The sequence below is a fragment of the Chiloscyllium punctatum genome, chromosome 48 (genome assembly GCF_047496795.1).
Source record: "Chiloscyllium punctatum isolate Juve2018m chromosome 48, sChiPun1.3, whole genome shotgun sequence".
NCBI classification, from domain to species: Eukaryota; Metazoa; Chordata; class Chondrichthyes; order Orectolobiformes; family Hemiscylliidae; genus Chiloscyllium; species Chiloscyllium punctatum.
This window is the reverse complement of record NC_092786.1, coordinates 24,189,184-24,217,030: the sequence shown is the minus strand read 5'-3', so window position 1 is coordinate 24,217,030 and position 27,847 is coordinate 24,189,184. Positions and strand designations below refer to the sequence as shown.

General features: G+C 44.1%; 1 protein-coding gene across 7 annotated transcripts in view; it reads right to left on the bottom strand.

Annotated features, from left to right (window-relative positions):
* The window catches only part of LOC140468838 (bcl-2-related protein A1-like), a 55,199-nt gene that overhangs the window by 15,608 nt on the left and 11,744 nt on the right, over positions 1-27,847 (bottom strand). The window contains exon 2 of one of the 7 annotated variants that reach the window (XM_072564874.1): positions 8,159-8,211. The exons of 4 other annotated variants lie outside the window; for them this stretch is intronic. The gene's annotated coding sequence lies outside the window, so the exon portion shown is untranslated. Of the gene's footprint in view, positions 1-8,001; positions 8,139-8,158; positions 8,212-27,847 lie in introns of those variants that run through there. 2 more of the 7 variants (XM_072564875.1, XM_072564878.1) reach the window with 2 other exon arrangements.

Sequence of the window (27,847 nt, the reverse complement as noted above, 5' to 3'; positions counted from 1 at the left end):
GACAAAGGCACTTCCAATTGTGCTATAGTGTATGAGATCTAGGAGGAGAGGAAGAGCTAATCTTGGCCCGTTTGAAAGTTTGTTTGGTAGGCCGCCCAATACAGGAATTGACCCAAGACCTAGGGTAAGACAAATAACAGGCCACTGTGAGGATGAGATGTTGTGTTACTGCATAAAACTCTCTGCACGTTTGTCTCAAATACAGAATCAAGTGAACAAAGTTTGGGAGAAGATTTGTAGCTCGGGTGCTCGTTGTTGTGGTTCTGTTCGCCGAGCTGGGAATTTGTGTTGCAAACGTTTCGTCCCCTGTCTAGGTGACATCCTCTGTACTTGGGAGACTCCTGTGAAGCGCTTCTGTGATGTTTCCTCCAGCATTTATAGTGGCCTGTCTCTGCCGCTTCCGGTTGTCAGTTCCGGCTGTCCGCTGCAGTGGCCGGTATATTGGGTCCAGGTCGATGTGTTTGTTGATAGAATCTGTGGATGAGTGCCATGCCTCTAGGAATTCCTTGGCTGTTCTCTGTTTCGCTTGTCCTATAATGGTAGTGTTGTCCCAGTCAAATTCATGTTGCTTGTCATCTGCATGTGTGGCTACTAAGGATAGCTGGTCCTGTCGTTTCGTGGCTAGTTAGTGTTCATGGATGCGGATCGTTAGCTGTCTTCCTGTTTGTCCTATGTAGTGTTTTGTGCAGTCCTTGTCTGCAGTGCAGTGTGTTGTGGCCTTCTTGAATAGTGTCTTGATGTAACTTATTTTGTGTGTGTTGGGGTGGTTGCTTTCATAGTTCAGGACTTGGCCTGTGTGTGTGGCTTTCCTGTATACCTTTGTGGTGAATTCTCCGTTAGGTGTTCTCTGTACCATCACGTCTAGGAATGGGAGTTGGTTGTCCTTTTCTTCCTCTCTCGTGAATCGGATTCCTGTGAGTGTGGCGTTGATGATCCGGTGTGTGTTCTCTATTTCTGTGTTTTAATGATTACAAAGGTCTCATCCACATATCTGACCCAGAGTTTGGGTTGAATTTGCTGTTTGTTCTAACCGTTTGTTCTAACCTTTGCATTACACACCGGAGAACACCGAACGGAGAATTAACCACAAAGGTATACAGGAAAGCCACACACACAGACCAAGTCCTGAACTATGAAAGTAACCACCCCAACACACACAAACGAAGTTGCATCAAGACACTATTCAAAAGGGCCACAACACACTGCAGCACACCAGAACTGCAAAAAGAGGAAGAAAAACACCTATACAATGTATTCGCCAAAAACGGATACCCGCGCAACTTCTTCAACAGATGCCTAAGGGAAAGACAACGGAACGAGGACATGCTGCAACCCAAAGGACTAGCCACACTACCATACATCAGGAGCATTTCCGAACTGACAGCCAGACTACTGCGACCACTAGGACTCATAACAGCACACAAACCAACAGCCACTCTCAGACAACAACTCACCAGAACGAAGGGCCCGATACCCAGCATGAGCAAAACTAATATAGTGTACAAAATCCCATGCAAGGACTGCACAAAACACTACATAGGACAAACAGGAAGACAGTTAACGATCCGCATCCATGAACACTAACTAGCCACGAAACGACAGGACCAGCTATCCTTAGTAGCCACACACGCAGATGACAAGCAACGTGAATTTGACTGGGACAACACTACCATTATAAGGCAAGCCAAACAGAGAACAGCCAAGGAATTCCTAGAGGCATGGCACTCATCCACAGATTCTATCAACAAACACATCAACCTGGACCCAATATACCGACCACTGCAACGGACAGCTGGAACTGACAACCAGAAGCGGCAGAGACAGGCCACTATAAATGCTGGAGGAAACATCACAGAAGCGCTTCACAGGGGGCTCCCAAGCACTGACGATGTCACCTAGACAGGGGACGAAACGTTTGCAACACAAATTCCCAGCTCAGCGAACAGAACCACAACAGAATCAAGTGAAAGCAGCACTACCCCAACCAGCAGGAGGGAAGCTGCACGATCTAGAACCTGGAGATTGGATAATGGTGAAAGACTTTAGGAGGAAAAACTGGAAAGCGAAGAGGTGGCTGGAACCATTTAAAATGCTCCTTACAAAACAGAAAGCTCTTAAGATCGCTGATTTTTAGCTATCTGGCTCTGTAAAATTATTTTTTAGTCTGGCACTATTTTTTGTTGTCCTGGTTGTCATAAAATGACAAAAAGGGGGAAAATGTAATGGAAAATTAACAAAATTAACATTTACTCTGAAATCCATTTACTCTGAAATCTGAAAGACAATGCTTTACTAAATTTAAAACTTTCTGACACTTTGCAACTTTGCTGAAGTCTGCTGTTGAGGGACCGCTTGTCTCTGCGGAACTTTGTAAACATTCAACAAGAGAAAAATATAAGAACAGTACGTCCACAACAAGGGAATGAAAAGAATAACAACTCAAATCTTCACAGTCTTTTCCCTTGAGAGCGTGATAAGAAACAGTATAAGACGAAAACCTGAATTATGTTCAGGGCCCTTGCACAAGACATTTTTGTCAAATGCATGTGGTCCCTCTGCAATGCAGAGGTTAAAAAAAATTAATAAAGCTTTTTGGTTGCTCTTGCTAATAGCTGAATCGAGTCAATTTAATTTCCACAACAATTGCCTCTTTGTTTTCTCTATTGCTTCAGGAAGTATTTTGTCCTTCCTCAAATTAGGAATTGATGTTCAATAACAAATTGAGTGACTTTATTTGGCTGAATTAAAAATCTCCAGCCAAACTATATCACTATGCATTTTCTCCTTCCAACAATGTACCATTCGTGTGTGATAACATACAGAACTACCCTTATATCCGCCATTTTTCTATCCACAGAATTGTTACAGAATGTGAAGAGGGTATTCGGCCCATCATGTTCTGTTACCTAGTGTTAATTTCATGCTTTTCCCCCATATCCCAGCACACCATTTATATCCAAACATCTAACCAATGCCCGTCTTGAATGTCTCAATTTAACCTGCCTCCACCACATTTCTAAACAGTGCATTCCATATCCTAACTACTTACTCTGTGACAGTTTTTTCTCACATCTCCCTTGCTTCATTTGCAAGTGTTTCAAATCTATGCCATTTCATTCTTTTTTCTGTTACAAGCAGGGACAGCTTCTCCCTGTCCACTCTGTCCAAGCTGCTCATGACTTTGAAAACATTTATCAAATCTCCTCTCAGCATTCTTCTCACCAAGGCTCAGTATTGGGACAACTTTTCACTTTACACATTAACCATCTCGATGAAGAAACTGAGGGCATTCTGACTAGGTTTGCAGGTGATACAAAGATAGGTAGAAGGACGAGTAGTATTGAGGAGGTGAGGAGGCTGCAGAAGGATTTAGACAGGTTAGGAGAGTGGACAAAGAAGTGGCAAATGGAGTATAATGTGGGAAAGTGTGAGGTCATGCACTTTGGTAAGAAGAATAGAGGCATGGACTAGTTTCTAAATGGGGAGAAAATTCAGATGTCTGAAGTGCAAAGAAACTTGAGAGTTCTGGTCCAGGATTCTCTCAAGGTAAACGTGCAGGGTTTTTACAGCTCTTGTGAAAGATGATACCATGCAAGAAATGTGAAAAACACTACATTGGACAAACTAGCAGGAAACTTGCCACCAGGATAAATGAACACCAACTGACCAGCAAAAGACATGACCCCCCATCAGTAGTTTCTATACATACAGACAAAGAAGGACACCACTTTGACTGGGACAACACACACATCCTTGGACAGGCAAAACAAAGACAAGCATGAGAATTTTTAGAGGTATGGCATTCTAACCAGAACTCCATCACTAAACACATCACTTTCGATCCGATCTACCTTCCCTTGAAAAAAGAACCGGGAATGACACAAACCAAGACCTATAAATAGAGAGACAGGACATAACACCAGCGCTCACCGGAGACTCTCACTGATGATGTTACCTAGTATGGTGACGAAACATCTGAAAACAAACCTTCAAACTCAATGAGCTAACTTACAGACTTACCATCAACCTGAGCTACAAATGTTCTCAAAAATTGCTACCACTTTTTCTTAGCTGCTATCAGTTCTGAACACAGGTCACTAGACTTTAAGTGCTGACTCTGTCATCTCTCCACAGATAGAACATAGAACAATACAGTGCAGAACAGGCCCTTCGGCCCTCGATGTTGCGTCGATCTGTGAACTATTCTCAGCTCGTCCCTCTACACAATCCCATTATCACCCAAGTGTTTATCCAAGGACTGTTTAAATCTCCCGAATGTGGCTGAGTTAACTACATTGGCAGGTAGGGAATTCCATGCCCTTACCACTCTCTGAGTAAAGAACCTGTCTCTGACCTCTGTCTTAAATCTATCACCCCTCAATTTGTAGTTATGCCCCCTCGTACAAGCTGACCTCATCATCCTAGGAAAAAGACTTTCACTGTCCCCTATCTAATCCTCTGATCATCTTGTATGTCTCTATCAAATCCCCTCTTAGCCTTCTTCTTTCCAATGAGAACAGACCCAGGTCTCTCAACCTTTCCTCATAAGACTGTCTCTCCAGACCAGGCAACATCCTGGTAAATCTCCTCTGCACCTTTTCCAATGCTTCTACATCCTTCCCGAAATATGGCGACCAGAACTGTACACAACATTCCAAGTGTGGCCAGACTAGCATTTTGTATAGGTGAAGCATGATATTGCAGCTCTGGAACTCAATCCCTCTACCTATGAAACTTAACACACCGTATGCCTTCTTAACAGCACTATCCACCTGGGTGGCAACTTTCAGGGATCTATGTACATAAACTCCAAGATCCCTCTGCACAGCCACACAACCAAGAATCTTTCCATTGACCCAGTACTCTGCCTTCCTGTTATTCTTCCTAAAGTGCATCATCTTACATTTAGCTGCATTGAACTCCATTTACCACCTCTCAGCCCAATTCTGCAGTTTATCCAAGTCCCCCTGTAACCTGTAACATTCTTCCACACTGTCCACTACTCCACCGACTTTAGTGTCATCTGCAAATTTACTAATCCATCCACCTGTGCCTGTGTCTAGCTCATTTATAAAAATGACAAACAGCAGTGGTCCCAAAACAGATCCTTGTGGGACACCACTAGTAACCGGACTCCAGGCTGAATATTTTCCATCAACCACCACTCGCTGCCTTCTTACAGAAATCCAGTTTCTAATCCAAACTGCTAAATCACCCTCAATCTCATGCCTCTGCATTTTCTCCAACACCTACCATGTGCAACCATCAAAGGCTTTACTGAAGTCCATGTATACCATGTCAACTGCCCTACCCTCATCTACATGCTTGGTCACCTTCTGAAAAAACTCAATGAGGTTTGTGAGGCACGACCTGCCCTTGACGAAATCATGTTGATTATCTGAAATCAAATTGTTGCTTGCTAGATGATTATAAATCATCTTATAACCCTTTCCAAAACCTTTCCTACAACAGAAGTAAGGCTCACTGGTCTATAATTACCTGGGTCATCTCTATTGCCCTTCTTGAACAGGCATACAACATTTGCAATCCTCTGGTGCTAAACCTGTAGACAATGACAGCTCAAATATCAAAGCCAAAGGCCCTGCTATCTCCTCCCTAGCTTCCCAGAGAACTCTCGGATAAATCCCATCCGGCCCAGGGAACTTGTCTACTTTCACTCCTTCTAGAATTGATAATACCTGGTCTAACTAACCTTGATCCTTTCTAGTCTAATATCTCGTACCTCATTCTTCTCCTCCACAATATTCTCCTTTTCCTGAGTGAAAACTGATGAGAAATGTTCGTTTCGCACCTCTCCGATCTCCACAGGGTCCACACTCAACTTCCCACTTCTGTCTTTGACTGGCCCTATTTCTATCCTAGTCATCCTTTTATTCCTCACATACCTGTAGAAAGCTTTAGGGTTCTCCTTTATTTTATTTGCTAAAAACTGCTTGTGTCCTCTCTTTGCTCTTTTTAACTTTCTTTTTAAATCCTTCCTAGCTGATCTGTAACTCTCTATCGCCTCATCTGAACCATCTTGCCTCATCGACATGTAAGCCTCCCTCATCTGCTTAACAAGAGATGCAATTTCTGTAGTAAACCACGGTTCCCTGACCTTATCACTTCCTCCCTGTCTGACAGGGACATACCTATAAAGGACACGCAATATCTGTTCCTTAAACCAGCTCAACATTTCCATTGTCTGCATCCCCTGCATTTTGCTACCCTGTTCTTTAGTAATTGCCCTTGCCCCATCAATAACTCTTGACCTGTGGCATGTACCTATCCCTTTCCATCGCATTATGCTCACTCTCTCCAAAGTGCTCACCTACAACTAAATCAAACATCTGGCCTGGTTCATTACCAAGCACTAGATCCAGTATGGCCTCCCCTCTTGTCAGCCCTTCGACATACTGTGTCAGGAAACCCTCTTGTACACATTGGACAAGAACTGTCCATCCGATGTACTAGAGTTATAGCATTTCCAGTCAATGTTGGGGACCACCCTATTCCTTTCACTCCTAACCAGAATCATTTTGCCAATCCTCTCTTTCACCTCCCTCGAACTCTGCGGAGGCCCATAAAAGACTCCCAGCAGTGTGATCTCTCCTCTCCTGTTTCGAACCTCAGCCCACACTACCTCAGTAGACGAGTCCTCATCAAAAGTTATTTCAGCCATCATTATACTATCCTTGACTAACAAGGCCACACCTCCCACTCTTTTACCATCTCTCCTGTTCTTAATGAAAGATCTAAGCCCTGGAACCTGCAACATCCATTCCTCACCCTGCTCTATCCATGTCTCCAAAATGGCCACAACATCGAAGTCCCAGGTACCTATCCATGCTGCAAGCTCACCTACTTTATTTTGGATACTTCTGGTGTTGAAGTAGACACACTTCAAACCAGCTTGCTGTTTGTCAGCACATTTCCTGTGACCGTGAAATCCTGTCCATGTCCTCCCTACTCTCATCCTCCTGTGCACTGCAGCTACACCTCAGGCTCCCATCCCCCTGCTGAGCTAATTTAAACCCACCTGAATAGCACCAGCAAATTTCCCACCCAGGATATGAGTACCCCTCTGGTTCAATTGAAGACCGTCCTGTTTGTACAGGTCCCACCTTCCCCAGAATGAGCCCCAATTATTCAAGTACCTGAAACCCTGCCTTCTGCACCATCCTTGCAGCTGATATCACTCCCTGGTCCTCGCCTCGCTATCATGTGGCATGTGTAACAAACCAGAGATAACAACTCTTTGTTCAAGCTCTCAGCTTCCACCCTAGCTCCCTGAAATCCTGCCTTACATCCCTATCCCTCTTTCTACCTATATCGCTGTACCTACATGGACCACGACTTGAGACTGGTCACCCTCTCCCTTCAGGACCCCAAAGAAACGATCCGAGATATCACGGACCCTGGCACCTGGGAGGCAACACACCAACCGTGAGTCTTGTTCGTTCCCAACAAACTTCTATCTGACCCTCTAACTATTGAGTCCCCAATGACTAACACTCTCCTCCTCTCCCTCCTTCCCTTCTGTGCAACAGGGACAGACTCTGTGCGAGAGACCTGGGCTTTACTGCATATCCCTGGTAAGTCTCCCCCCCCCCCCCCCCCCCCCCCCCCCGCCCCCCAACAGTATCCAAAATGATATACATGTTTTTCAGGGGAATGACCAAAGGAGATTCCCTCCACTGACTGCTTTTACCCCTTGAACAGTTACACAGCTTTCTTCATGCCTAGGAGTAACTACCTCCCTGTAACTCTTATCTATCACCAGCCTCTGCCTCCTGAATGATCCGAAGTTTATCCAGCTCCCACTCCAGTTCCCTAAGGTCTTGGAGGATCAAGAGTTGGGTTCACTTCCTGCAGATGTACTTGGATGGGACACTAATGGAGTCCCTCACCTCAAACATCATGCAGGAGGAACATTCCTCTCCCTGCACTGCCATCCCTGCTAGTCCCCTTATCACAAAGTAAAAAAGAAGACACGCTTACCTGATGTAGTTAGATGGGAGGCCCTACAAAGATAAGGTCTCGGGTTTAGAAAACACTGACTTACATAACTGGACGGAAATTAAAAGAAGAAGTCCCTCCTTTCCCAGAAACCTCTGCTCTCTGATTTCAAATATAAAAGCTCAAATCAGTGACTGACCACTCCCAGCAGGCCTCTGGTCCAAGCTCCCACCCTTTGAGTTGCTGCTGTCACTGAAAAACAAAAAAAAAACACACCTGCTGAGTTTCTGTATTTGACATTTTATATTGACTGTTATTCTATTCTCATATTTTCTTTGCCAGCCTTATTTCTCTATTCTACTTTCCTCTCAATTCCTGGATCTCTGTTGAAGAGTTCACCTGATGTGCATCATCTATTTGTTTTCTTACATTTAATCATTTTTCTCTATCTCCCTTATCATCCCAAAACCCAAAAGCATCTATTTGTTAAAATCGCCCATGACTCCATGACATTTTTCCTATTTGTTTTTGTTTCCAATTTACTCTGTATAGATCCCTTCTCAGTTAATTGTAATTAGTATTCTTCCACCTTAGACTTTAGATTGTTCTCATTTGTTTTTAGCATATGTGTCATGGAACTAATCACTATCAGATGGTAGTTAGGGTAGAGTGCAGCTATCAATTCTCCTTTCTATCCTTCTGAAGTAAACATTAATCAGGTTAAATAGGCCCTGATGGGTTCCTCCATTCTATACTGAGTCAGAGGAAGTGTTGGTTAGTCTGAAGAACAGGAAATTGTCTTAACAACATGATGTCTTTTATTGCATGATTGCAATAAGTATGAATTACCAAAAGACTATAAGAAATAGGAAATTAAAGTTGTTTTAATTTATACAAACTGATTAGATCTCATGGAATACAGGGAGAACTAGCCATTTGGCTACAGAACTGGCTCAAAGGTCGAAGACAGACGGTGGTGGTGGAGGGTTGTTTTTCAGACTGGAGGCCTGTGACCAGTGGAGTGCCACAACGATCAGTGCTGGGTCCTCTACTTTTTTGTCATTTACATAAATGATTTGGATGCGAGCATAAGAGGTACAGTTAGTAAGTTTGCAGCTGGCACCAAAATTGGAGGTGTCGTGGACAGCAAAGAGGGTTACCTCAGATAACAACAGGATCTGGACCAGATGGGCCAATGAGCTGAGGAGTGGCAGATGGAGTTTAATTCAGATAAATGCGAGGTGCTGCATTTTGGGAAAGCAAATCTTTGTAGGAATTATACATTTAATGGTAATGTCCTCGGGAGTGTTGCTGAACATAGAGACCTTGGAGTGCAGGTTCATAGCTCCTTGAAAGTGGAGTCGCAGGTAGGTAGGATAGTGAAGAAGGCGTTTGGTATGCTTTTTTTTATTGGTCAGGGTATTGAGTACAGGGGTTGGGAGGTCATGCTGCGGCTGTACAGGACATTGGTTCGGCCACTGTTGGAATATTGTGTGCAATTCTGGTTTCCTTCCTATCGGAAATATGTTGTGGAACTTGAAAGGGTTCAGAAAAGATTTACAAGGATGTTGCCAGGGTTGGAGGATTTGAGCTATAGGGAGAAGCTGAACAGGCTTGGGCTGTTTTCCCTGGAGCGTCGGAGGCTGATAGAGGTTTACAAAATTATGAGGGACATTGATAGGGTTAATAGGCAAGGTCTTTTCCCTGGGGTGGGGAATTCCAGACTAGAGGGCATAGGTTTAGGGTGAGAGGGGAAAGGTATAAAATAGATCTGCAGGGCAACATTCTCACACAGAGGGTGGTGCGTGTATGGAATGAGCTGCCAGAGGAAGTGGTGGAGGTTGGTACAATTACAACAGTTAAGAGGCATTTGGATGGGTATATGAATAGGAAGGGTTTGGAGGGATATGGGCCGGGTGCTGGTTGGTGGGACTAGATTGAGTTGGGATATCTGGTCGGCATGGATGGGTTGGACCAAAGGGTCTGTTTCCAAGCTGTACATCTCTATGACTCTGACTATGACTCTGACTCTCAGTGTTGGCCATTTAGCCCCTTTGAGCCTGGTCTGCGATTCATGGTTGATCCGACATTCTTCACGTCACTTTCCTGCTTTTTCTCCTACTGATTGATAATCTATTTATTTCAGCCTTCAATATACACAAGAACTCTGTCCCCACAGCTCTCTATGACAAATAGTTCCAAAGACTTTGAGAGAAGAAATTCCTCTTCACCTTAGTTTTAAGTTGGAGACCCTTTTGTTCTGAAACTATGCCCTCTGGTCTTAGACTCTCCCATGAGCGACAACATTTACTCTGTCAAGGTGCTTAAGAATCCTGTGCGTTTCAGTAAGATCATCTCTCATTCATCTGAACTTCAGTGGGTAGAGTCCCAACTGCTTTGGTTTTTGCTCATTAGACAATCCCTCCATACCAGTATCATCCCAGTGAACCATCTCTGAACTGCCTCCAATAAAATAGTATCTTTCCTTAAATAGGTGCATCAAAATTGTTCACAGTACTCCAGATGTTGTCTCACAGGTGCCTTATATAGTTTAGTAAGAGTTCCCTACTCTTATACTCCAACCCCCTTGAAATAAGGGCCAATACTCCATTAGGCTTCCTGACTACCTGCTGTACCTGTGTGTTTTGTGCACACATACCTTCAAGTCCCTTTGTGTTGCAGTTTTCTGCAGTTTTTCTCGACTTAAATAATACTTAGCTTTTGTTCTCCTTTCCAAAATGAAAACATGCCCATTTTTTACAACATACCACATTTGCCAACTTTTTGCTGTCTTACTTGACAGTTTAGATTCAGTGGGCTGAATACTGTGTGCACTGTATGATTCTATGATTCTTAGCTGATCACTATCTCTCTGTAAACTGTATCCTCTTGCACCTTGTCCTTCTGCCTATTTTTGTACTATCTGCAAATTTGGCTTTTTACTTCCTTCCTCCAAGTCATTAATATATATTTTAAACAGTTTACTGTCCCAGCACTGATCCCCATGGAACCCCATTGGTCACAGATTGCCAACCTGAAAAAGAACCCACTTGCTTTTCCTGCCCATTAGCCAATCCTCTACCCATGCCAATATATGACCTCCAACACTATGGGCTCTTAGCTTTTGACTTAAACTTTTGTAAGGTACCTTATCAAATGCCTTCTGGAAGTTTAAATATAATCCTTCTACTGGTTTCCCCTGTATTCACTCTGGTTGAAACTTTCTCGAAAAACTCTAATACCTATAAATTAGTCAGACATGATTTCTCTGGCTGACTGCTTGAGTAGATTATGATTTTTCCAAAGGTACTGCTATCGTTTCCGTAATAATTAATCCAACATTTTTCCAACAATGGATGTTTGGCTAATAGTTACCCACTTCTTGCCTCCCTCCTTTTTTTCAGTCAGGATGTCACATTGGTATTTTTTCAATCTTCAGGTACATTGACTAGTTAGGTATATTTGCTATGACTATCAAGAGCTGAAGTTGGCACATCTGATCTCATCGGGATGTCAAGCTGGACTCCTTTGTTACGACCCAAAGCTACATGATGTCTTCAGATTGGATGGAACTTAATGCAGTCCCCAACATTAATCCTTTTAAAACCGTTCCTACACAAAAGTCTCCATTACTAAGCTAAACTTTATAATATGATCACTCAGCAACAACATGTGACACAGAACAAGGCAATTCAGAATAACCAGTCCATTTTGATGTTTATGCTGCAAGTCAGCATTCTCCTTTCTTCTCTCTACAAAACTGTCAGCAGACCCTCTCTTCCCTTCACATTTTTAATAGAATCCTTATAGTTTGGAAACAGGCCCATCAGCCCAACACCAACCCTCCAAACAAGAACCCACCCAGACCCATTCTCTGACCCTATTAGGTAAAAACAATGACTGCAGATGCTGGAAACCAGAGTCTAAATTAGAGTGGTGCTGGAACTGCTGTGCTTTTCCAGCACCACTCTAATCTAGACTCCGAGCCTATTATCCCATATTTACCCCTGACCAATGCACCTAACCTACACACCCCTCTACACAGTATGGGCAATTTAGCATGGCCAATTCACCTAACCTGCACATCTTTGGACAGTGGGAGGAAACCGGAGCACCCGGAGGAAACCCACGCAAACTCCACACAGACAGTCACCTGAGACTGGAATCTAACCACTGAGCCACTGTGCCACCCCATGTCCGTCTACTACTTAGATTGGTAGCAAGTTCCATATTCTCACTATCCTTTGGTAAAGATATATATTTCTGAATTTTCTATTCAATTTCTTCATGACTATCTTGTATTGGTGGTCTCTTTGAGATGAGAAACATTTTCTCCTTATTCATTCTACCAGAAACTTGACTGATTGTAACGATCTCTCTGATTGTAATGATTTCTATGATTGTAACGATCTCTCTGATTGTTGCAATCTCTCTGATTGTAAGGATCTCTATGATTTCACCCACCAGACTTTTTTTCAGGAAAAACCAGCTTGTCCATCATTTCTTGATATGGACACCCTATTATTCCTGGTAACAGCTTCTCTGCACCCCTTTCAATGTCTACTTTTAATAACATGGTGACTAGATTGCACAGAATACTCTGAATGTGGTCAAGCAAAGTTCGATGCAAGTTTTGTATAACTTCCCTACTTCTCAATTCTATTCCCCTAGAAATACAGCTTGGTCTTTGGTTTGTTTTCTGATGATTTTGCTAACTTGGAATGAAAATCCCAAGCTATTATTGACTGGCCAAGAACCAATTCCTTCTAAACAACCCAGCAGCCCAATAACATCACCCTATGATCTGCCATCAACAAAAGCCCAAGGGGAAACCAAGAGCACCTCATTAATCCTTTAAAAAAGAGGTTCCCGTCTCTGAAACTGCACTCAGGCAATCAAAAAACAATCCTCATTCAATTCTCTATCTCTTAATTCTACTTACATAAAACTGTATAGTACAGTACAGGCCCTTCAGCCCTCAATGTTGTGCCAACTTTTTATCTGACTTGAAGATCAAACTAACCGACATACTTTACATTTTACTATCATCCATGTACCTATCCAAGAGTCGCTTAATGTCCCTAATGTATCTGACTCTACTATCACTGCTGGCAGTGCATTCCACGCGCCCACCACTCTCTGTGTAAAGAACCTACCTCTGACATCTCCCCTAAATCTTCCTCCAATCACCTTAAAATTATACCCCTGCATGATAGACATTTCCACCCTGGGAAAATAGTCTCTGGCTATCCACTCTATCTATGCTACTGAATATCTTGTACACCACTATTAAGTCACCTGTTATCCTTGTCCAATCCAATAAAAAAAGCTCTCGCTCCCTCAACCTTTCTTCATAAGACATGCCCTCCAGTCCAGGCACCATCCTGGTAAATCCCCTCTGCACCCTCTCTAAAGCTTCCACATCCTTCCTATAATGAGATGACTAGAACTGAACACAATATTCCAAGTGTGATCTAAACTGGGCTTTACAGAGCTGCAGAATAAGATTGAGACTCTTAAAATCAATCCCCCTGCTAATGAAAGGAAGGCTGGAGGTTGGCTAACGTGGTACCACTGTTTACAAAAGGTGGTAAGGACAAGCCAGGGAACTATAGACAAGTGGGCTTGACGTCGGTGGTGGGCAAGTTCTTGGAGGGAATCCTGAGGGACAGGACGTACATGTATTTGGAAAGGCAAGGACTGATTAGGGATAGTCAACATGCTTTTGTGCATGGGAAATCATGTCTCACAAACTTGATTGAGTTTTTTGAAGAAGTAACAAAGAGGTTTGATGAGGGCATAAAGATGTGAACTGTATGGACTTCAGTATGGCATTCGACAAGGTTCCCCATGGAAGACTGGTTAGCAAGGTTAGATCTCAGACAAGCAGAACTAGCCACTTGGATACAAAACTGGCTCAAAGGTAGAAGACAGAGGATGGTGATGGAGGGTTGTTTTTCAGACCGGAAGCCTGTGACCAGTGGAGTGCCACAAGGATCGGTGCTGGGTCCACTACGTCATTTACGTAAATGATTTGGATGTGAGCATAAAGAGGATTCTGGGTAATCCAAGATGAAGAACGGGAAAAATTTCTGGCTGTAACAGCTGCCCCTTTATTGAGGCATTTTAGCTGGTGGAGGTGATTTCGTCGAATTGCAGGAGCAGCAATCACTGTTTTATATGCTATTGCATTGTTTTGGAACTTTGGAAAAAAAAGTCAAAACAACAGCAGTTTGAAAAGGGAGAAGAACAGACAAAGGAAACACCTGGTCAGGTCAGTGCAGGAGAGAGAGAGAGAGAAAGAAACTGACACAGCAGTGTACCTGCACAGTTACTGCCTTTGCTGTAAGAACTCATGTATCACTGGACATGGGAGTCTGGGAAAATTAATAAACAGTGACATTCACAACTGATCTTGGAGGAACTGTTGGTTGAAGTTCACAGCACAGAAGCAGATAAGTGTATTGTTTTTAAGTGGGACCAAAATAAAGTCTGCAATAGTGAGTAGAGTGAGTTCTTTCCTGGTTACATATTTTTTGAGATATGTCTCTTGATTAGAATAAAAATATAAGCCATAACTATTAATTTAATCTGGGGCAGTGTTTTGTAGAGGAATAAGACTGTTATTTTCTGGGTCTGTAGATTGTGAAGAAGCAAAAATGGCCTTTAGTAGAGTGATATGCACTTCTTGTCAGATGTGGGAGTTTAAAGAGAATTTAAGGGTTACTGCGGATAGAGAGACAAATGCTGTCGGTTGCGAGTCTTATCAGTACGGTTGGAGAGACAGTTAGAAGCAATGAGGAATTTGCAACATCAACAGTATGTGATGGATGGCAGTTATAGGAAGGAGAGAAAGTCTCAGATTCAGTCACATAGATGAGTTAACTCCAGGAAAGGTAAGAGAGGTAGGCAGCTAGTGCGGGAGCCTTCTGTGGCTACACCCATTTCAAGCAGGTATGCTGTTTTGGAAAATGTAAGGGGTAATGGATTCTCAGGGGAACGTAGCATAAATAGCCAAGTTTCTGGTATTGAGACTGGCTCTAACGCAATGAGGGGTACATCGGGGTCCAAGAGATAAATTGTGTCAGGGGACTCTCTAGTCCGAGGTACAGACAGACGTTTCTGTGGCCAGCAGTGAGAAATCAGAATGGTATGTTGCTTCCCTGGTGCCAGGATCAAGGATGTCTCAGAGAGGGTGCAGAATGTTCTCACGGGGGAGAGACGTCATTGTCCACATTGGAACCGACGACATAGGAAGGGAAAAGGTTGAGATTCTGAAGGGAGATTACAGAGAGTTAGGCAGGAATTTAAAAAGGAGATCCTCAAGGGTAGTAATATCTGGATTACTCCCAGTGCTATGAGCTAGTGAGGGCAGGAATAGGAGGATAGAACAGATGAATGCATGGCTGAGAGCTGATGTATAGGAGAAGGTTTCACATTTTTGGACCATTGGAATCGCTTCTGAGGTAGAAGTGACCTGTACAAGAAGGACGGTTTGCACCTAAATTGGAAGGGGACTAATATACTGGTAGAGAAATTTGCTAGAACTGCTCGGGAGGATTTAAACTAGTAAGGTGGGGGGAGTGGGACCCAGGGAGATAGAGAGGAAAGAGATCAATCTGAGACTGGTAGAGTTGAGAACAGAAGCGAGTCAAACAGTCAGGGCAGGCAGGGAATAAGGTACAACTAATAAATTAAACTGCACTTATTTCAATGCAAGGGGCCTAACAGGGAAGGCAGATGAACTCAGGGCATGGTTAGGAACATGGCACTGGATATCAATTACAGAAACGTGGCTCAGGGATGGGAAGGACTGGCAGCTTAATGTTCCAGGATACAAATGCTACAGGAATGATAGAAAGGGAGGAAGGAGAGGAGGGGGAGTGGCATTTTTGCTAAGGGATAGCATTACAGCTGTGCTAATGGAGGATATTCCTGGAAATACATCCAGAGAAGTTATTTGGGTGGAACTGAGAAACAAGAAAGGGATGATCACCTTATTGGGATTTTATTATTGACCCCCTAATAGTCAGAGGGAAATTGAGAAACAAACTTGTAAGGAGATCTCAGCTATCTGTAAGAATAATAGGGTGGTTATGGTAGGGGATTTTAACTTTCCGAACATAGACTGGAACTGCCATTGTGTTAAGGGTTTAGATGGAAAGGAATTTGTTAAGTGCGTACAAGAAAATGTTCTGATTCAGTATATGGACATACCTACTAGAGAAGGTGCAAAACTTGACCTACTCTTGGGAAATAAGGCAAAGCAGGTGACTGAGGTGTCAGTGGGGGAGCACTTTGGGGACAGCGACCATAATTCTATTGGACTTAAAATAGTGATGGAAAAGGATAAACCAGATCTAAAAGTTGAAGTTCTAAATTGGAGAAAGGCCAATTTGTACGGTCTTAGGCAAGAACTGATTGGGGGCAGATGTTCGCAGGTAAAGGGACGGCTGGAAAATGGGAAGCCTTCAGAAATGAGATAACAAGAATCCAGAGAAAGTATATTCCTGTCAGGGTGAAAGGAAAGGCTGGTAGGTATAGGGAATGTTGGATGACTAAAGAAATTGAGGGTTTCGTTGAGAAAAAAAAGAAAGCTTTTGTAAGGTATAGACATGATACATTGAATGAATCCTTAGAAGAGTGTAAAGGCAGTAGGAGTATACTTAAAAGGGAAATCAGGAGGACAAAAAGTGGACATGAGATATCTTTGGCAAATAGAATTAAGGAGAATCCAAAGGGTTTTTACAAATACATTAAGGAGCAAAGGATAAGTAGGGAGAAAATAGGGCCCCTCAAAGATCAGCAAGGTGGCCTTTGTGTGGAGGCGCAGAAAATGGGGGAGATACTAAATTAGTATTTTGCATCAGTATTTACTGTGGAAAAGGATATGGAAGATATAGACTGTAGGGAAATATCTTGCAAAATGTACAAATTACAGAGGAGGAAGTGCTGGATGTCTTGAAACGCAGGATCCCCAGGATCTGATCAGGTGTACCTTATCAGAGGTGAAGGTGGGAAGCTAGAGAAGTGACTGCTGGGCCTCTTGCTGAGACATTTGTATCATCGATAGTCCCAGGTGAGGTGCCGGAAGACTGGGGGTTGGCTAACATGGTGCCATTGTTTAAGAACGGTAGTAAGGACAAGCCAGGGAACAATAGAACAGTGAGCCTGACCTCGGTGATGGGCAAGTTGTTGGAAGGAATCCTGAGGGACAGGAAGTTCATGTATTTGGAAAGGCAAGGACTGATTAGGGATAGTCAACATGGTTTTGTGCGTGCGAAATCAGTAAGGGGTTCAATAAGGTTCCCCATGGGAGACTGGTTAGCAAGGTTAGATCTCACAGAATACAGGGAGAACTAGCCATTTGGATACAGAACTGGCTCAAAGGTAGAAGACAGAGGGTTGTGGTGGAGGGTTGTTTTTCAGACTGGAGGCCTGTGATCAGTGGAGTGTCACAAGGATCGGTGCTGGGTCCACTACTTATTGTCATTTACATAAATGATTTGGATGCGAGCATAAGAGGTGCAGTTAGTGAGTTTGCAGATGGTACCAAAATTGGAGGTGTAGTGGACAGCAAAGAGGGTTATCTCAGATTACAACAGGATCATGATCAGATGGTGGATTAGTGGTGCTGGAAGAGCACAGCAGTTCAGGCAGCATCCAACGAGCAGCGAAATCGACGTTTCGGGCAAAAGCCCTTCATCAGGAATAAAGGCAGTGAGCCTGAAGCATGGAGAGATAAGCTAGAGGAGGGTGGGGGTGGGGAGAGAGTAGCATAGAGTACAATGGGTGAGTGGGGGAGGGGATGAAGGTGATAGGTCAAGGAGGAGAGGGTGGAGTGGATAGGTGGAAAAGAAGATAGGCAGGTAGGACAAGTCCGGGCAAGTCAAGGTGACAGTTACTGAGCTGAAAGTTTAGAACTAGGGTGAGGTGGGGGAAGAGGAAATGAGGAAACTGTTGAAGTCCACATTGATGCCCTGGGGTTGAAGTGTTCCGAGGCAGAAGATGAGGCGTTCTTCCTCCAGGCGTCTGGTGGTGAGGGAGCGGCGGTGAAGGAGGCCCAGGACCTCCATGTCCTTGGCAGAGTGGGAGGGGGAGTTGAAATGTTGGGCCACGGGGCGGTTTGGTTGATTGGTGCGGGTGTCTCGGAGATGTTCCCTAAAGCGCTCTGCTAGGAGGCCCCCAGTCTCCCCAATGTAGAGGAGACCGCATCAGGAGCAACGGATACAATAAATGATATTGGTGGATGTGCAGGTGAAACTTTGATGGATGTGGAAGGCTCCTTTAGGGCCTTGGATAGAGGTGAGGGAGGAGGTGCGGGCACAGGTTTTACAGTTCCTACGGTGGCAGGGGAAAGTGCTTCCTCATTTCCCCTTCCCCCACCTCACCCTAGTTCTAAACTTTCAGCTCAGTAACTGTCACCTTGACTTGCCCGGACTTGTCCGACCTGCCTATCTTCTTTTCCACCTATCCACTCCACCCTCTCCTCCTTGACCTATCACCTTCATCTCCTCCCCCACTCACCCATTGTACTCTATGCTACTCTCTCCCCACCCTCCTCTAGCTTATCTCTCCATGCTTCAGGCTCACTGCCTTTATTCCTGATGAAGGGCTTTTGCCCGAAACGTCGATTTCGCTGCTTGTTGGATGCTGCCTGAACTGCTGTGCTCTTCCAGCACCACTAATCCAGTATTTGGTTTTCAGCATCTGCAGTCATTGTTTTTACCATCATGATCAGATGGGTCAATGGGCCGAGAAGTGGGAAATGGAGTTTAATTCAGAGAAATGGGAAAGACTGCATTTTGGGAAAGGCAAATCTTAGCAGGACTTATACACTTAATGGTAAGGTCCTAGGGAGTGTTGCTGAACAAAGAGACCTTGGAGTGCAGGTTCATAGCTCCTTGAAAGTGGAGTCGCAGGTAGATAGAATAATGAAGGTATGCTTTCTTTTATTAGGCAGAGTATTTAGTGCAGGAGTTGGGAGATCATGTTGTGTCTGTACAGGACATTGGTTAGGCCACTGTTGGAATATTGCATGCAATTCTGGTCTCCTTCCTATCGGAAAGATGTTGTGAAACTTGAAAGAGTTCAGAAAAGATTTACAAGGATGTTGCCAGGGTTGGAGGATTTGAGCTATAGGGAGAGGCTGAACAGGCTGTGGCTGTTTTCCCTGGAGCATTGGAGGCTGAGGGGTGACCTTATAGAGGTTTACATAATTATGAGGGGCATGGATAGGATAAATTGACAAAGTTTTTTTCCTTGTGTGGGGGAGTCCAGAACTCGAGGGTGAGAGGTTTAGGGTGAGAGGGGAACGATATAAAAGAGACCTAAGGGGCAACTGTTTTACACAGACGGTGGTACGTGTATGGAATTAGCTGCCGGAGGAAGTGGTGGAGGTTAATACAATTTCAACATTTAAAAGGCATTTGGATGGGTCTATGAAAAGGAAGGGTTTGGAGGGATATGGGCTGGGTGCTGGCAGGTGGGACTAGATTGGATTAGGATATCTGGTCGGCATGGACAGTTTGGACCGAAGGGTCTGTTTCTACGCTGTACATCTCTATGACTCTATAAGAGGTACAGTTAGTAAGTTTGCAGATGACACCAAAATTGGAGGTGTAGTGGACAGCGAAGAAGGTTCCCTCAGATTACAAGATCTTGATCAGATGGGCCAATGGGCTGAAAAGTGGTAGGTGGAGTTTAATTCAGAAAAATGCAAGGTGCTACATTTTGGGAAAGCAAATCTTAGCAGGACTTATACACTTAATGGCAAGGTCCTAGGGAGTGTTGCTGAACAAAGAGGCCTTGGAGTGCAGGTTCATAGCTCCTTGAAAGTGGAGTCGCAGGTGGACAGGATAGTGAAGAAGGCATTTGGTATGCTTTCCTTTATTGGTCGGAGTGTTGAGTACAGGAGTTGGGAGGTCATGTTGTGGCTGTACAGGACACTGGTTGGGCCACTTTTGGAATATTGCGTGCAATGTTTGTCTCCTTCCTATTGGAAAGATGTTGTGAAACTTGGAAGGGTTCAGAAAAGATTCACAAGGCTGTTGCCAGGGTTGGAGGATTTGAGCTACAGGGAGAGACTGAACAGGCTGGGGCTGTTTTTCCTGGAGTGTCGGAGGCTGAGGACTGACTTTATAGAGGTTCATAAAATCATGAGGGGCATGGATAGGATAAAGAGACAAAGTATTTTTCCTGGGATTGGGGGGAGTCCAGAACTAGAGGGCATAGGTTTAGGGTGAGAGGGGAAAGATATAACAGAGACCTACGGGGCAACTTTTTCACACAGAGGGTGGTATGTGTATGGGATGAGCTGCAGAGGAAGTGGTGGTGGATGGTACAAGTGCAACATTTAAAAGGCATTTGGATGGGTATATGAAGAGGAAGGGTCCCACCTGCCGTGTGCTGACAGGTGGGACTAGATTGGGTTGGGATATCTGGTGGGTATGGATGAGTTGGACCGAAGGGTTTGTTTCCATGCTGTACATCTCGATGACTCGATGACGCCATATGCCTTCTTAACAACCCTATCAACTTGGGAGGCAACTTTGAGGGATCTATGGACATGGACAGCAAGATCCCTCTGCTCCTCCACACTGCCAATAATCCTGCCTTTAACCCTATAATCTGCATTCAAATTTGCTTTTCCAAAATGAACCAGTTCACACTTTTCAGGCTGAACTCCATCTGCCATTTCTCAGCCCTGGTCTGCAACCTGCCCAAGGTCTTGTTGCAACCCATAACAGCCCTCCACACTATCCACAACTCCACCAACCTTCGTGCCATCAACAAACTTACTAACCAACCTTTCACTTCCTCATTCAAGTAATTTGTAAAAGTCACAAAGAGCAGAGGTGGGAGAACAGATCCTGGTCAAACACCACTGGTCACTGAGAAGCAGAATGAATATTTTCAATCAACTACACCCTCTGTCTTCTATGGGCCAGCCAATGCTATATCCAGACAACCAAATTTCCCTCTGTCATATGCTTCCTTACTTTCCGGATGAGCCTACCATGGGGAACCTTACAAACACCTTGCTAAAATCCATGCACACCACATCCACTACTCTATTTTCATCAATAGGTTTTGTCACATCCTCAAAGAATTCAGTAAGGCTTGCTAGCCATGCTGACTATCTTTAATCGAGCTATGTTTTTCTAAATAATCATAAATCCTATTTCTCAGAATCTTCTCTTATAATTTGCCCACCACTAATGTAAGGCTGACTAGTTTTTAATTCCCAGGGTTATTCCTATTCCCTTTCTTAAACTGGGGAATAAAATTTTCCACCCTCCAATCATCTGGTACTACTCCAGTGGACAGTGAGGGTGCAAAGATCATTGCCAAAGGTGCAGCAATCTCTCTCTCGCATCCTGTAGTAACCTTGGGTATATCCCGTCTGGCCCAGGGGACTTAACCATCCTCACGTTTTCCAAAATTTCCAGCACATCCTCCTTCTACATATCAACCTGTTTCACACTGTCTGCACAAATGACAAGGTCCCTCTCAGTAGTAAATACTGAAGCAAATTAGTCATTAAGGATCTCCTCTTCCTCCAGGCACAAATTCCCTCCACTATCCCTGATTGACCCTACCCTCACTCTGACCATCCTCTTGTTCCTCACATAAGCGTAGAATGCCTTGGGATTTTCTTTAATCCTACCCACCAAGGCTTTTTCATGTCCCCTTCTACCTCTTCTAAGTCCATTCTTCAGTTCCTTTCTGACTACCTTGTAACCCTCTAGAGCCTTTCCTTCTTCCACCTGACTAGATGTTCCATATCTCTTGTCATCCGAGGTTCCTTCACCCGACCATCCCTTCCTTGCCTCAGTGGGACAAACCTATCCACCACATGCAGCAAGTGCTCCCTAAACAACCTCCACATTTCTGTCATGAATTTCCCCTGAGAATATTTGTTCCCAATTTATGCTCCACAGTTTCTGCCTAATAGCATTATAATTCCCCCTCCCCCAATTAAATATTTGCCCATACCACCTGTTCCCATCCCTCTCCATGACTATAGTAAAGGTCAGGGAGTTGTGATCACTATCAATGAAATGCTCTCCTATCGAGAGATCTGACACTTGACCTGGTTCATTGCCAAGCACCAAATTCAATATGGCCTCTTCATTAGTTGGCATATCTCCATATCAAGTCAGGAATTCCTCCTGGACACACCTGACAAAGTCTGCTCCATCCAAACTATTTGCACGAAGGAGTTTCCAATCAATATTAAGCAAGTTAAAGAAATCCAAGACAACAACCCTGTTCCTTCTGTACCTTTCCAAAATCTCCCTCCTAATATGCTCCTCCATGTCTCTGTTGCTGTTTGGGAGTCTACAGAAAACTCCCAATAAAGTGACTGTTCTTTTCCTCTTTCTGACTTCAACCCATACTGACTCTGTAGACAAACCCACCTCGATGACCTACCTTTTTGCAGCTGTTATAATATCCCTGATTAGCAATGTAAGTCCCCCACCACTTTTACCTGCCCCATATTCCTTTTGAAACATCTAAACCCTGGAACATCCAACAACCATTCCTGCCCCTGTGATATCCAAGTTTCTGTAAACATAGAATCATAGAATAGAATCATTGAATCCCTACAGTGTGGAAACAGGCCATTCGGCCTAACAAGTCCATATCAACACTTCAAAGGGTAACCCACCCAGACCCATTCCCCCTACCTTATTATCTTACATTTACCTCTGACTAATGCACCTAACCTCCACAGCCCTGAACACTATGGACAATTTAGTATGGCCAATTGACCTAATCTGCATATCTTTGGATCATGGGAGGAAACCGGAACACCTGGAGAAAACCCATACAGACATGGGGAGAATATGCAAACTCTACACAAATAGTCACTTGAGGCTGGAATTGAATGGAGGTCCCTGGCGCTGTGAGGCAGCAGTCTGCCCCCCCACCGCCAAACAAGTTTAAACCCTCCTGAAAAGGTCAAGCAAACCTCCTGCCCCAGGGTATTGGTGCCCCTCCACTTCAGGTGCAACTTATCCTCCTGGTACAGGTCCCACCTTCCCCAGAAGGTATCCCAATGATCTATGTATCTAAAGCCCTCCCCCCTATACCAGCCCTGCAGCCACGTGTTTAGCTGCACTCACTCTCCGTTCCTAGCCTCATTGGCCCATAGCACTGGTAGTAATCCTAAGATTACTGCTCTGCTCATCCTGCCTGTTAGTTCCAACCTAACTCACTATATTCACTTTTCACATTCTCCTCCATCTTCCTAGATATGTCATTGGTACTGCTGCGTACCACAACTGCTCCCCCTCCCCTTAAGGATCCTGTAGACTCGATCCGAGACATTCCTGACCCTGGCATCCGGGAGGCAACATACCATCTGGGAGTCTTGTTCGTGACCACAGTGTCTGTTCCTCTTAACCGCGAATCTCTTATCACTATCGCTGTCCTATTCTGCCTCATTGCCTTCTGAGCCACAGAGCCAGACTCAAGGCCAGAGACCTGGCCGCAGTGGTTTTCCTCTGGTAGATCGTCCACCCCATCAGCATCCAAAGCAGTATACTTATTATTGAGGGGTAAAAACAATGACTGCAGATGCTGGAAACCAGATTTTGGATTAGTGGTGCTGGAAGAGCACAGCAGTTCAGGCAGCATCCAAGGAGCTTCGAAATCGACGTTTCGGGCAAAAGCCCTTCATCAGGAATGGCGATTTCGAAGCTCCTTGGATGCTGCCTGAACTGCTGTGCTCTTCCAGCACCACTAATCCAGAATTATTATTGAGGGGAACAGCTACAGGAGATCCCTTAAAGCCAATAGTGAATAAGGTCTGTACAAAATCTAAAATTCCTTATAATCAGTTCTACAGATAAATCTCAGAATAGGAGAGCTTGCCAACCGATCAGCATCTTCTCTCATACACTGCAAATGTTGTTTTCTTCCGTGTCAAGGTCCCTCTCAGTAGTAAATACTGGATGGATGAGTGCAAGACCAATAGCTTCGACAAGATGCTTTCTTCTCAACAATATTAACATTTTGTGTATCAAGTGACTAGATGCTATTTCATGAATTCTACGCTTTAGGGTGGCACGGTGGGTCAGTGGTTAGCACTGCTGCCTCACAGCGCCAGAGACCCGGGTTCAATTCCCGCCTCAGGCGACTGACTGTGTGGAGTTTGCACATTCTCCCCGTGTCTGCGTGGGTTTCCTTCGGGTGCTCCGGTTTCCTCCCACAGTCCAAAGATGTGTAGGTCAGGTGATTTGGCCATGCTAAATTGCCCATAGTGTTAGGTGAGGGGTAAATGTAGGGGTATGGGTGGGTTGCACTTCGGCGGGGCGGCGTGGACTTGTTGGGCCGAAGGGCCTGTTTCCACACTGTAATGTAATGTAATCTAATCATACTTTGGAATAGAGATTTATACATTGCTGTATTGCAGGGAATGCACTACTTGAGTATTTTCACAACTGTGTGTCATTCCCTTATTGTGGGTTTTGGAAAATCTGAATTTGATACTTTTGTGAGACATTCTGGCTCCCAGTGCCCTTTGGTTTGAAAACAAATGTCCTCGCAACAGCTTTTGGACATTGTTACAGAATTGAAAGATAGCAGTTACACATAGACCTTCAAAAAGTCTGAAAGTCAAGACAGGTCTCTCTCTTTCTCTGTTTGTGAACAGAAAACAATCAACACAAAGTTCTGAAAAGAAGCACTTGTATCTCAATCCAACCTTAAGTCCCAACAGACCAGCTACTGAATTGAAGATCACCATGGTCGACAACATCATGATATCATCACTAGGAAGTGAAAGAGCTATAAGAAAGTCTCCTGATTCCACCTTGGTGGTTTGGATTTTTGATCCACAAAATTTTGCCTATGTTTTACCTCCACAATATTTCTGCAAAACTGTCTATCCTTTTGTCTTGTGCAGACCTTAGTCATTAACATCACAGTAAATGCTCATAGAAAATTCACTTCTTTGTCCTATCCTTATAATGATTATAGAATCCCTACAGTACAGAAGCAGGCAATTCGGCCCATTGAGTCCACACCAAGAGCATCCCACCCCCTACCCTACCCCCCGTAACGCTGCTTTTTCCAGAGCTAATCCATCTAACCTGTAGATCCCGGACACTTTAGCATGGCCAATCCACCTAAGTTGCATAACTTTAGAGTGTGGGAGGAAACCAGAGCATGGGCAGAAACCCATGCAGACACGGGGATAACATGCAAGCTCCACACAGACACCTAAGGATGGAATCAGACCAGGTCCCCAGCACTGTGAGGCAGCACTGCTAACCACTATGCCCCTATAGATATGACATGACACTTTTGTGTGTAAACCTGGCTCAAGATTTTGAAATCAGATTCAGAAGTCAGGTTTCTACTGTGGAGGCAATTGTCTCCGTAAGATGACTTTCAGCTAAAGGAGAAGGCCACAGCAATGGCCTCTAAACCTGCATGGACAACTCATCACCCATGTACAACCAAGAGACCAGGTCGTTGCACTGCCATTGCATCTGCAGGGATTTGGAGGCCAACTGGAAAATTCAAGTCACCCTCTGTCCATTATAAGGCAACTGAAAAAAAATGAACTGATTATCTGCCACTTAGGGCAGCCTTTGGGAAAATGACCTCAGGCAAGGAAAGTGGAGCTAAAGAACCAGTATTCCAGCCAGTTTGATTTGGTTAGATTCCCTACAATGTGGAAACAGGCCCTTTGGCCCACAATTCCACACCGACCCTCCAAAGAGTAATCCACTCAGACGCATTTCCCTTCATTTACCCCTGACTAATGCACCTAACACTATGGGCAATTTAGCATGGCCAATTCACCTGACCTGCACAACTTTTTTGGAATGTGGGAAGAAACCCAAGCACCCGGAGGAAACCCACACAGACACAGGGAGAATGTGCAAACTCCACACAGACAGTCGCCTGAGGTAGATTTGAACCTGGGTCTCTGGCGCTGTGAGACAGCAGTGCTAACCACTGAGCCACCATGCTGCCCCAAAATTAGTTTTGCAAAATCCCAAGCCAGTTACTCTGTTGTTGGGTGTAGACATTTAGACTCTGGTTTTGGTTTTGGATTCACCACACTTTTAAATAAAAGCAAAGCTCTTTCTGAAATATCAGAAACACAAAATGCAATTGGAAAGAACAAATAAAATATCAAAGTACAAATTTTAAAAAGTTGAGAATTTGCTGGGCAAGTAATAGCAAGTTTAATGTTCATTGCATTACGTTTTTAAAAAATACTAATTTTTAGCAAGGAAGAAGTATGAGTATGAGGAAGAAGTATGAGTAGCCTGCCAGCACAAAATTCCCTCATGTGGTAACAAGTGGGTGAAGTACGGTAGGCTACAGTTCATGAAACACAATAGTCATGATTTAGTATCATCTGTGGTCCAGACCAGTTGCATTAGTTTCATGAGCACAGATTGAAAACAGAAGTGATTTCACACCATTCTCTGGACATTCGAGCTAGGAGTTTAATTCCCAAAACAAATTATTTCCTCTTGCCTTATTCACACATCAGCTTTTGGCATTAGTTTTAGTTAGAGTAACAACTTTGACTTCCTTTTCACTCATTCATGGAGATGGAGGGAGGTGACTTTTCTCCCATTTGTTATCCATGTGATTGCATTTTCTAAGGCATGTTTGGGATTTGTGGGTGTCGTTTGAGCACAGTATTATGAAACACTGTCAAGTATTCATAACAGCTACAACTTTCATAACAGAAGGGCAGCATTGATGGCTCAGGGATTACCACCGCTTCCTCACAGCACCAAGGACCTCAATGAGATTCTTGCCTTGGGTAACTGATGTTGTGGAGTTTGCATGTTCTCCCTGTATCTGTGTGTGTTTTTTTTCTGGGTGCTCTTGTTTTCTCTCGCAGTCCAAAGATGTGTAGGTTAGGTGGATTGGCCTTGCTAAATTGCCTGTAGTGTCTAGGGGTGTATAGGTTAGGTGGGTTAGACATAGGGAATGTGGAGTTATGGGGATAGGACCCTCTTTGGACGGTCAGTGCAGACTTGATAGACCAAAATTGCCTCTCTCTGTACTGCTGTAGACCTTTTATGAAAATAGAATCTTACATTGTCTGGAAGAGGCAGCACATTGTCTGAAAGAGACAGAGTGTCAATCAGTCAATTGATGGGAAAAGATGCTGAAATTTGTTATTCAAGTTTGAACTAAACTTAACAGCCTGCTGTTAATCATTTGAAATCAAGCACAAAATTTGACAACAGAGCCTGATAGGACATTAGTTTATTATGGCGATTTTGGTTTGGAAAAGTATTGTAGTCCATAACAATAATTACACGTTAATCAACATAAGAGTCAGCACAGCCTTGTACCTGGGCTGCACAACCAAAGCCTCGCTTTCTTTGCAACCCTCTTCGATAGTCCCAAACTTCATCCTCTGAAACCAGAAGAAGCCCACGCAGACACAGGGAGAATGTACTAACTCCACATAGACAGTCGCCCGAGGCAGGAATCAAACCCGGGTCCCTGGCACTGTGTGGCACTGAGCCCTACCCTCCAGGTTCCAGATGCTCCGTTCTTGGATACTTTTAAGACTGAGATAGACAGATTATTGGTCTGTTGGGATATTAAGGGATATGGAGAAAACAACAAATGCTAGAGATGATAACGTTTCAGGGAGAGAGAACAAGCTCATGTTCTAACGAAGAGTCATCCAGAATCGAAACATTAGTTTGCTCGATCTCCGTGGATGCTGTCTGACCTCCAGCATTTGTTTTTTTCAGTACAGATTCCAGCATCTGCAGTAATTTGTTCTTACAAGGTATATGGGGAACAGATAGAAAAGTAAATTTGAGGCAGAAGTTCAAGTATGATCATACTGATTACTAGTGCAGACTGGAGGAGATGGATGGTCTAC